The sequence below is a fragment of the Gopherus flavomarginatus genome, chromosome 3, assembly GCF_025201925.1.
Source record: "Gopherus flavomarginatus isolate rGopFla2 chromosome 3, rGopFla2.mat.asm, whole genome shotgun sequence".
Taxonomy (NCBI): Eukaryota; Metazoa; Chordata; order Testudines; family Testudinidae; genus Gopherus; species Gopherus flavomarginatus.
Window position 1 is genome coordinate 69,009,414 of NC_066619.1, and position 12,291 is coordinate 69,021,704.

The 12,291-nt window shown below is 39.4% G+C and overlaps 1 protein-coding gene and 2 non-coding genes across 7 annotated transcripts in view; all 3 read right to left on the reverse strand.

Annotated features, from left to right (window-relative positions):
• Nucleotides 1–12,291, reverse strand: part of FBXL17 (F-box and leucine rich repeat protein 17) — a 498,281-nt gene that overhangs the window by 261,913 nt on the left and 224,077 nt on the right. The window lies entirely within an intron of this gene.
• Nucleotides 3,291–3,363, reverse strand: TRNAK-UUU (transfer RNA lysine (anticodon UUU)). The gene has a single exon. It is a non-coding gene; the product is annotated as a tRNA-Lys (tRNA).
• TRNAM-CAU (transfer RNA methionine (anticodon CAU)) lies at nucleotides 3,475–3,547 on the reverse strand. The gene has a single exon. It is a non-coding gene; the product is annotated as a tRNA-Met (tRNA).

Below are 12,291 nucleotides of genomic sequence, written 5' to 3' on the forward strand. Positions count from 1 at the left end.
AAAGTTGTGCATGAAACTTTAACTTTGCCCCCTTGTATTTATGGATTACCATACAGTCTTTAATTCTATGATCTCATGTTATCATATCATATTATTTTCTCAAACAAGATATACCAGATTTTTTCTACAAAAATCTTATATACATATCTAACTAGTATATCTTATGAGATCAATAACTATTTTTGCATTCTTGCTTACTTATACTACTTTCATTATGCACATGTAACCAAAACTTTCCCTTTCTTAACATTTAAATCAACATGGAGCTGAACATAAGGTTATTTATGGAATTATATTAATTTTCCTTACTCATGCCCATCCACCTACTTAAAAAAGCATCATTAAGGGGAATTTTTAATAAAACTGTAGTACACTATCAAATTATTTTTTTTTCCTAATTTGCTTTCCACCAGTTTTTACTTTCAGACATTCCTCTTGAAATGCCAGATGGCTTTGGCGAGAGAAGCTATACTGAAAGTATGCCTTCACATTTAAATGTAGTGAAAGTGTAGTAATTTTTCACAGAAATTTTTAGCTGTTGAATCTTATACTGAAAAGTAAATATTTTCCTCAAAATTCTTACGTTCCTGGAAAAAAAAATCATATTTCATGATGACAGACATACCGTAATAAGTTTAGAGCATGGCCTCAGATTTAAATTTGTTAGAATTGGGGGCAAACAAGACAATTATATTTTAACTCAAACACATTCTAAAACATTTAGAAACTCATATTATAGCCTGTATTTAATCTATTGCAGCAATCAGTAAGTCAAATGACTAAAAATTTAAGTTTAAATAATATAATATATGCCATCCACCATTATTGTGTTGTCCTATAATTTCTTTAAAAGTACTGAATATTTGTGAGTTCCAGATATAATCTATTAAAATGTGGGTTTTTATTTGTTTCAAGATATTAAGTAACTTTTTAAGATAAATACAGTGGGCCAATTTTAATCACACCAGTTTTATAGTAATGTAATCCTATCCACATCAATGTGGACCAAGGTTATTCTATCTACTACCCAAGATCCACAAACCTGGAAACCCTGGACACCCCATCATCTCTGGCATTGGCACTCTCACTGAAGGACTGTCTGGATATGTGGACTCTCTACTCAGACCCTATGCCACCAGGACTCCCAGCTATCTCTGATACCACTGATTCCTGAGAAAACTACAATGCATTGGTGATCTTCCAGAAAACACCATCCTAGCCACCATGGACGTGGAGGCTCTCTACACAAACATCCCATACACAGATGGAATACAAGCTGTCAGGAACAGTTTCCCCGAAGACGCCACAGCACAACTGGTTGCTGAGCTCTGTGACTTTATCCTCACGCACAATTATTTCAAATTTGGTGACAATATATACCTCCAGACCAGTGGCACCACTATGGGCACCCGCATGGCCCCACAATATGCCAACCTTCCAGGCTGACCTGGAACAACACTTCCTCAGCTCTCGTCCACTCACGCCCCTTCTCTATCTATGCTACACTGATGACATCTTCATCATCTGGACCCATGGGAAGGAGACGCTGGAAGAATTCTACCACGATTTCAACAGCTTCCACCCCACCATCAACCTCAGCCTGGACCAATCTACGTGGGAGGTCCTCTTCCTAGACACCATGCTACAAATAAGTGATGGTCACATTAGCACCACCTATACCGAAAACCCACTGACCACTATGCCTAACTTCATGCCTCTAGCTTCCATCCCAGACACACCACACAATCCACAAGCGCTAAGGTATAACTGCATTTGCTCCAACCCCTCAGACAGAGACCAATACCTACAAGATCTTCACCAAGCAGTCTCAAAACTACGATACCCACACGAGGAAATAAGGAAACAAATCAACAGAGCCAGACGTGTACACAGAAACCTCCTGCTGCAAAACAAGCCCAAGAAAGAAACCAACAGAACTCCACCGACCATCACCTACAGTCCTCTACAACCCATCCTGGACAACGATCCCTCACTTTCACAAGCCTTGGGAGGCAGGCCAGTCCTCACACACAGCCAACCCACCAACCTTAAGCATATTCTCACCAGCAACCACACACCGCACCACAGTCACTAACTCAGGAACCAATCCATACAACAAACATCGATGTCAACTCTGCCTACATATTTACACCAGCGACACCGCCACAGGACCTAACCAGATCAGCCACAACATCACTAGTTCATTCACTTGCACGTCCACCAATGTAACACATGCCATCATATGTGCCAGCAATGCCTCTCTGCTATGCACATTTGCCAAACTGGACAATCGCTACGTAAAAGGATAAATGGACACAAGTCAGATATTAGGAATGGCAATATAGAAAACCTGTAGAAAAACCACTTCAACCTCCTTGGACACAAAATAGTAGATTTAAAGGTAGCCATCCTGCAGCAAAAAAACTTCAGGACCAGATTCCAAAGAGAAACTGTTGAACTTCAGTTCATTTGCAAATTTGACACCATCAGCTCAGGATTAAACAAAGACTGTGAATGGCAAGCCAACTACAAAAGCAGTTTCTCCTCCCTTGGTGTTCACACCTCAACTGCTAGAAGAGGGCCTCATCCTCCCTGACTGAACCAACCTCGTTATCTCTAGACTGATTCTTGCCTGTATATTTATACCTGCCACTGGAAATTTCCACCACATGCGTCTGACGAAGTGGGTATTCACCCATGAAAGCTTATGCTCCAGTACTTCTGTTAGTCTATAAGGTGCCACAGGACTCTCTGTCGCTTTTTACACACCAGTGTAGTTACTCATGATTTTAGCCAGCATGAGAGTAGAAACAGATCAACTAAAATGAAGAACCAGAGAGAAAGCCCTTTGACCACACAGCAAATATACATGAATAAGTAAGTTCCTGAATATCCCTTTACGCTTTTGGTAACACCTTATATATTAAAGTTCCAGGTAGTACCTGCTATCATGGTAGGAACTGTGAAAACAGTCCCTTTTAAAATGTGGCCAATACTAGAACTGATATCAATTAGTACTATCATAGAATCATAGACTATTAGGGGTGGAAGGGACCTCAGGAGGTCATCTAGTCCAACCCCCTGCTCCAAGCAGGACTAATCCCCAGATTTTTACCCCAGTTCCCTTAATGGCCCCCTCAGGGATTGAACTCACAACCCTGGGTTTAGTAGGCCAATGCTCAAACCCCTGAGCTATCCCTCCCCCCAAAATGACTGTTGTGAAATAACATGCTGAGGAGATGCCTTTTTCAGTTGTTGGAGGAGTAACATATGAGGAAATGCTCCCTTTTCACCTAACCAGGGATTTGAACTCTGGACCGTCAGATTAAAAGTCTGATGCTTTATCAACTGAGCTAGCCAGGCTCATAAACCCATAGAACACGGTACTACTGGGAGTTGAACCCAGGATCTCCTGTTTACTAGACAGGTGCTTTAGCCACCCAAGCCACGGTGCCTGCCTTATAAAACTGAGCCTGCCCCGTGTGAGGATCGAACTCACGACCTTCAGATTATGAGACTGACGCGCTACCTACTGCGCTAACAAGGCCCTCACAGCCTTTAAGAAAAGGTTAGAAGACAAGACTCCATAATTTCATTCTTCACATTGTTAAATATATAAGAATAGGAGGTCAAAGATCAATCTGGAACATCCATTTCTACTCATTACAATTGCCAGGATTAACAGTGCATGAATCCAGAAAAACAAGAGATACAATGAAAGGATGTGCAATTAACAGACGTTGCTCAGGGTTACCTCTCCTCTACAGCACCAAATGCCTATAATGAAGTGAGTCTGCTACCAGAGAAGATTAGATTTATATATCCTAGAAAACGTGTTATACCCTGATGAACAGCATAAAATTGACATAATGGCTCTTCGGGGCTATAAATGTAGCTTTTCCCTACTTTAATTGGTGATGACTAGATTGACCTTTTCTCTATAATTATAACTACAGTACAGCAATTAGACAAATCACCATCTCTATCGTTTCACATACATATTAAATAAAAAGCAAAGGAAGTGGTTCTCAGTCACCAGTTTAATGCTGGTGTTAAAGTACAACTGCATTTTACATTTCCACTCGTGGGCAAGGTTTAATTTCTAGCAAGAAATAATTGTATTTGGGATGAGAAAATTCTATTACATCATATAAGATAATGAAAAGTAACAAATATGTTAGGAACACTCTATATCATCTATCCCCCAACACATCCCTTGATCATGTAAAGGTGAACACAGCTTATTGTCACTATTACCATATTAAAGAGATTTTTTTTATCATTTAAATTTTTCACATGCCCTTTGGCTCATTGTAACTGATGGAAAAGGCAGAATCCACATAAAATCAAATGTCTCCATTATTAGGAGTACATATTGAACAAGGACTAAGTGTCCAAAAAAATCCAAAAAAAGCTCAGATTTCTCATGGATTAGACTGAATACATGATGTGTCTATATTAAAAATTGTTTCCCTCTCCTGCTAGAAAAGCCATTACCAAGTATTACTAAACACATAAGAGAGAGGGTATCTGCCCATTAAGCTCTCCTTTTTTATTAAATACTGTATCATACAATTCTCTAAAAATACTGTACAATAATAAAAATATGCAGCATTAAAAGATAAACACAAACATATATTAGAATTGCTACCCTCAGTTTACAGACGGGGAAACAGAGAGGTTAAGTGACTTTCCTGTAAGGCTGTGTTTAAGGGTAGACTAGATTTTAGTCCTCTTTATAAACTGACTTGCTATGTGATCTTGGGAAAGTCACGTAATTTCACTGAACAGAAGTTTCCCAATTTGGAAAACAGAGCTAATGAGATTAGCTTCTTTCATAATGATGTTATGAGCTGTAATCAAATAATGCTTTTACATAGTACTTTGCAAGTAAAGTATAAATGTAAAGTCCTATCAGTGGCACAGGCAGCATGTGACTCGGGGACTCCCAGTCCTATGTGTTCTCTACACTATGTATTCTCCATGCAACCTCCTCTTCAAAAAGTCACAATAAACCTTCTGAACAAAATTTTGTGTAATAAGCTTTTTTAATTTATCATGTACCTCAATGTAAACAATATTCAGTATCCTGAAATTTCACAACATACTGAAATATCTGGAGTACCAAATTATGTGAAACAATTGTAGGCAAAGCATCATCATCTGGAAGTATCTATGTATCATAACACCTCTATATTTGATGAAACAATTAATTTTTCCTATAAACAGATGATTTTGGCTTGCCTCTTTTCATTCTATACATGTAATTTATATGAGTACTGAAATTCAAATGGTATTTTGAATTGGGGGGCATAGGTGAGGAGGTCTCTTACCTAAACAATCTCAGAAAAGGATTTCAAAATATGGTAATCTGACACCATATTTTTTTTTTAAATAGCTCATGTTTCCTGCAATCCCTTTTACAATGTAATACAGTAGTATATGTTTTACATATTGATGAGTTTACTCATAACCACATAACTTGGGATAGCGCAAGTTATTTTGATGAAGGAGCCTGTTTAACACGGTTACTCTTCTGCCCTTTGCTGGTAGAGACTAATCACGACCAGCAACAGGCAACATGCAGAGAAGAATGCCAGCTATTAAAGTATTCTTTGCTGGCTGATACAGTGACTGGCATTATCAGCAGTCTCAAAAGAGGGTGTTTACTCTACCCTGCAGGCCAGAGGTACAGTACTCAATGCACTAGTTAAAAAGAAAAAACAAGGTGAAGGAAAGTTAGTGATAAGATCAGTTCCCAAAATAAAATGGAAAGGCCATTGAAGCTTTTTAGCTCAAATCTGATCAACAGAGAGTAAAAACTGCCCAGAGTTGAAACTGAAGAAAGTAGTATCTGATGCCATCACGTTTTCCACTGAGGTAGAGCGGGTGGGGGAAGCCTGAGGGTCCCAACTAGGGCCTGATTCTTCCCCCACAGCTCTCTGTTCCTATCATGGTCAGTTTCTACTCCTTGGAACTGTTTCCAAACGCAGAAGAACTGTTCTTTTTTTTTCCCTGTCCCAAACCGCCATGGCTTGCCCAGTGCCATAACAGGCACTACGTTAAGGTGACCAGATGTCCAGATTTTATAGGGACAGTCCCGATTTCTGGGTCTTTTTCTTATAAAGGCTCCTCACCCTCGTGCTGATTTTTCACAATTGCTGTCTAGTCACCCTACACTAAATGCTTTGTGCATAAAAATACATTCAACTATCTCAAATACAGCACCGTTCCTTTCCAGACCTAATTATTTCATTCTTATTTACAGGAAGTTTATTGCTTAAACGGTAACAACTTACACAGAAACCAAAAAGATCCATTATTCATTAATAGACTCTGTTGATCTGAGCATTGCTTTATATCCATATTAAGATACCTGCTTCAAAAGACAGTCCCCTTAGCACACATCTTTTTAACAATATGATTTTTATATCTCTACTACAACCTATTTCAAAAATTCAGGACAGGCTTAGAGGTTACATTCTGTTACTTTTAGACATGTCAATAACCAAATCTGGAAAGATGCCAATAAAAACTGAATAAACAATTACGATTATAATAAACCTGTACGCCTCAGGGCCAAAAACTAGGGCAAGATCTAGTGAAGTAAAATCAGCACCTGCTATTGTTTCTTCCCTGGCAGTTTGCCGTTTGGCTGTCAATATATAAAAAAAAAAAAAAAAAAACCTCAGTGGAGTTTCTGACAACACTTATTCTTTTCTCTTCTTTTTGATATTTGTAACGCGAGATTATGGGAAGATATTGTATTATAGAAAAATGGCAAAAACAAAACAATTTGATAAAAATGCATTTTTAAAAGAGTGATTATCTTTTCATTTCTGAAAGCTAAGCACATTAAGTTACAATGCACCACAATGTGATTTCATGCATTCACTAAATGGACCTCGATTACTCCTGGTAGAATTCTGAACACTCCCCCACCATCCCCCCAAAAAATCTGTGCATAGTATTTTAAAATTATTCAAGATGCTGTATATTTTATTTGTCAAAATAACACAGTATAATCACACCAGTTTCAATTATTTTGGAAATTTATTTCAAAATACCTGTCAGCAAGTATGTCTGTAGCAATACAAACAACAAAAGAGAGTCAGGAAATGTTTTTTGACAAATAGATTCCTTACTAGGCATATTAATACAGAGCTTAGAGTAATAGTTAATTTAAACTACAACATAGAATATTATTTCCCACAGAAGGAGGTCAAAGGTCAGGAGTAACAGAAGAGCTGAAAGAGAAGGAAGTAATTGCTGGGAAGGAGCCCAGGAGCGAACATGGAAGCTTGTTGGGTGTGAGTGGCAGAAGTATGGAACAGTTGTTGCTTTTTGGGGGTGGGGGAAGGATTGTTAGGGAACTGAGGAGCTTCTCCCATATAGACCCTGTCTGACCCTTAGCCTCTCCCATTCAGTCAAGCCCATCTGCCCTTGTCCCCATTTGACCCTGAACCCTCACCCCCCATTCAGTCAGGCATAGCTGCCGCTGTCCCCATGTGTCCTTGCACCCCCACTCGGCCACCCCCAACTCCCCTGGTCCCCGCACCTCCCCTTCCCCAGGTGGCCCTGCACCCCAACTACCATTCAGCCCCTGACTCAATGTCACCACACTAGTTCCTGTGCCCCCTCCCCGAGTCTGTTTCCCCCACTGTCCCTTCTGAACCTCATTCTGTGACATACACCACCAGCAATCCCATGGGCCCTGGTCTGGCCATCCCCCCCATATCCCATGCCTCCACGCCTGGCCCCTTGGGGAAGGTACTGTGAGGAAGGCAGCCTCTGCCTGCTTCTTCGCCATGGCTGGCTGCTCCAGTCCATGAGTCAGCTGCCCTCTCTTCTGGAGCCATATCAGACTGCATCCCTTTGCCTCTCCTTCAGAATCAATTATTCTGGAGGAGAAAAAAATCTATAGGGACATAAATTCTGCACTTACGCAGCGGCGCAGAATTCCCCCAGGAGTACTAGATGATGTCTGTGACTAAGAAGTGGTACTTGGAGTACAGAATTGTCCATAAAAATTGATTCTGAAATAAATGTTTTCTCTAATTTCTGTGTTATTAAATCATTATTTAAACCAGGGGTGGGGAACCTATGGCCCAAGGGTTGGATCCGGCCTGCTGCTTCATTTCATCCGACCCACGGCAAGTCTCTCAACCACTGGCCAGAAGCCTCAAGACTACGCACTGAGCTGAGAGCACCGGCTCACCCCACTGTAGTGGGAAGCTAGGGTTGCCAGGCCATTAAAAGCCCAGTCGGCGCCGCACAGCTCCCAGAAGCAACCAGCAGGTCCCAGCGGTCCCTAGGAGCAGGGGCAATCAGGGAAGCTCCATGTGCTGCCCCCTGCCACCAGCTCTGTCTCTGCAGCTCCCATTGGCTAGGAACCAATCCCCTGCCCCAGCCCTGAACCCACTACTACACTCCAAACCCCTTGGCCCCAGCACACAGCCCCCTCCTGTACCCCAAACCCCCCATCCCGGCTCGTATACCTAGCTAGAGCCCTCACCAACTCCTGCATCCCAATCTCCTGCGCCAGCACGGAGCCCCCTCCCTCACCCTGAACCCCTCATTTCTGGCCCCACCCCTGAGCCTAGGAGAAGCCCCAGGCTCACTCACACACACACCAAACAGGGTTTTGTGTGATCCGCAAGTGATTTTTTCTGTGGGTGAATGGCCCTTGATAGGAAAAAGGTTCCCCAACCCTAATTTAAACAAAAGAATGTAGATAGTGAAAATTACAAATCATGCTTAAGTTTTATTTTTCTAAAATACCTACAGTTTTGTCTTCAATTCATCTTAATTCATATTAAAGAATATAGGTTTACAGAACTTAAAGACAGAAGTGACCATTATAATCATCCAGTCTGACCTTCTGTATAACATGGGCCACAGTATTTCACCCAGTAATTCCTAGATGAAGTCTCTAACTTCTTGTTGAACTAGAACACGGCTTTTAAGAAGATATCCAATCTTCATTTAAAACACCAAGTGATTTAGAAGCCACCACAACCTTCACGAAATTGGTCCAAAACAGTTAGTTACTATCACTGTGAAAAGTCTGCACCCTATTTTCAGTCTTAATTTGTCTAGCTTTGGCTCCCTGGTGGTGGAGGATTTTATTATGTCTTTTTCTGCAAGTTTAGATATTTTGAAATAAGTTCAAGACACACAAGCTGAAGATGAACTATTATCACAAAATGTTTTATAAAGACTAAGTGTTATAGAACTTGAGAGTATAAGAAATATAAAACAGAAGCAATTGTTTACATAAACACTATTTTAGGCTACTCAGCACTATTAGCCTAACATTTAGTCGATACAAATGGGGAACTGTGGTACACAAATGGGGAAACAAGCCTTAAAAAGAGCCATGCTTCAGCAGCACATGAATCTTTAAGACACAGCAGCAACAGCAAGTACCATGAAAGATCTGATTTAAGACATCCACACCATTCTCAGTTTGCCCCATGACACTGAAGTACAGAATTGCACAGATATGAACACAGTGATGACAATGATGATGAGGATGATACTTAGCACTAATATTATGCATTACACTTTTAAGGTCCCACAGAAATATTAATAAGGTAAGTATAATCAATGGTCGTTTTTAAAAAGTCTCAGTGAACGACTCACTAACATAAACCAAAAATAATTGATAAAACTATTAAAACTCTACAGCATCAATTGAGACATTTCTGTCAATGCATATTTTCACAATTATACAAAACAGATATAACTGACAGTATTCACTGTAATGACTCAGAAGTATTTGCATACTGTATTTAAGAGCAATACACTGCACTAGCCAAATAATTTGTTATACACAATACACCTAGCAAATGTTTCTGCTACTGACCATCCTTATGAGGAATACATTTTTAAAAATGTCAACCTAATAAATTTTAAATAGCTAAATAAGTACATGTTGTACATCATTGAGCTTTAAAATTGTGTTCATTTTTTTAAAATCAAAGACAACTTTTTATTTACGAAAGTGAAAATTTCAAGTATGCCATAAAACATCTTTGGTTTTGAGATTTGTACAAGTCTCCCAAAACAATTATTTAACCAAGAACAAAAACAAACACTGTACCCAGATTATAATCTTGTATTTAAACTAACAATCCTGAATACGTTTACTGCAAATTCATAGTAACAAAACTCCTGAAAGCAAGTTGATGACATATTTTTACCATATTAGCACATCTATTTATTTATCTATATTTGGCTTAGGGAAAAAGAATGAGAGCAGAACAACATATCTTTCCACCCACTCTTGTATTTTAGTGAATCTCATGAAGAATATTTTTAATCAGAATACTAGTTAAATCATTAGCTCCAATTTGGGCCATCCCATCCCATCCCATGACAAAATATTAAAGAGGAAGAATTAAATGTATGGAAAACTCCATGAATTTAAATGGTCAGCTCCCTGGGGCAAGGAATTTGTGGCCAAAAGGAAGGGCAGGGGACATGGCCTCCACAACCCAGAACACCCATTATTTTTTGTAAAGATATTGTGATGAAATGTGCAGGATGTCCTTCTGTAATCTTCTTAATCTTCAACTGTTCCCACATTTTGTGCACATTGTGTAATTTATTGCAAAGTACAGGTGAAATATAATCTGTGCAAAATGTTTTTTTGATAATGCCAACTGATAGTGATTAAAATCTTGATGTTGCAAGGACCAGTGTAATTGAGTACTTAAAGTTGAAGAGGTACATGCAGCACTATACATTGGAAAAACAAAACCTAAATTTCACAGAAATGCATGGAAGGCCAGATCATTCATCAAAACCTAGCTTTCACATATGTGGAGTTCCCTCTTTTGAAATCCAATTATTAAATTTCTGAAGGACCTTATCTTTAGCCTTATAAATATGCAAGGATATTACAATGAAAACATGTTTTCTCGGCTCAAATTGATGAACTGAACCTATTTATTAGAAGAAAGCCTATTTACACCTGTCTCAAAAAATATATCAGTTTTGTCTTGGCCAAACCTATAAAAGGTTTACTGGCATTATGATCAGAAGCAGCATTAAGAGAAATACACTGCACAAAGCTTTGTCTAATTCAGTAACTGGTTGCTCTGCTTGACTTGAGTACATTTTGGCAAAGGATACTGTGCTAGATTATAATTGAATTTTTCTTTCCTCCTCTTTTCAAGAGTTCATTTACTGCTTTTGTACATTCTCACAAACCTAAGTCATAGAGAGAAGAAATTATAACTATGAAGTAATTAGATGAGGGAAAATGCCAAGGACACACTGAACCTTACTTCCCTTTGAGTTTGAAAAAGCTATTCAAGATTTGCAAGGTTAAGCTGTCCAGGGAACAACTGGGCACAAAAGAATGGCAGGTAAACCAAAGGAAAAAATCTTAAAAGAATTTTCCAAAACTAGGACTCCTGATTCAGAGGCAAAGGGAACACATCACTTAACCTGGTAAGCATACATTAAGCAACAATTTCAACCAAGAGAAATTGTAGCTTAAGTTAAGCAAATACAACAAAAGACAGTTTTCTCTAATCACTAGATCGCTGCCACTCAAACCTTTTGCTCTAATGAGTAGCAGCAAGTCTAAGTATAGTTAAACCATATAAAGATAGACATGAAATATTGGACCAGTATTGAATAGTTGTTAAAGATATGAGACTCAGCAAACAGTTATTATTACTCACATAGGTTGCTCAACAATATAATTTTGTGCAGGCATACACTGAGGTAAAGTACAATAGTGGATCCATCAGTGTTTGAGTCTACCTCTCAGCGAACAGATTTAAGAAAACTAAAATTGTAGGAGACATGCTTAAAGTCCACCACGAAGTTACTTCATGTGGATGTTTAACTAGACCTTACTTTGATTTCAGCATGCTAATTATTCCATGCACACCAACAAAGTGATAAAAAAGGACAGTTACTGTTCCGTAACTGGCATTCTTCGAGATATGTTGCTCATGTCTATTCCACAGTAGGTGTGTGCGCTCACCAAGTGCACTGGTGCCAGAAGTTTTTTCCCTCAGCAGTAGAGGGAGTGCTGCTGTGATCCCTGGAGTGGTGCCGCTATAGCATGCTATAAGGGGAGCCACACGATCCCTCCACCCTCAGTTCCTTCTTGCATTTCCCTACTGCTGAGGGAAAAACTACCGGCACCAGTGCATATGGCAAGCACATACACGTACTGTGGAATACACATGAGCAAGCACTCAAAGAACTTACCTGAATAAGAAAGAAAAAAGATTCTCCAAATCACTGTGAACCCTGATAAGATCATCA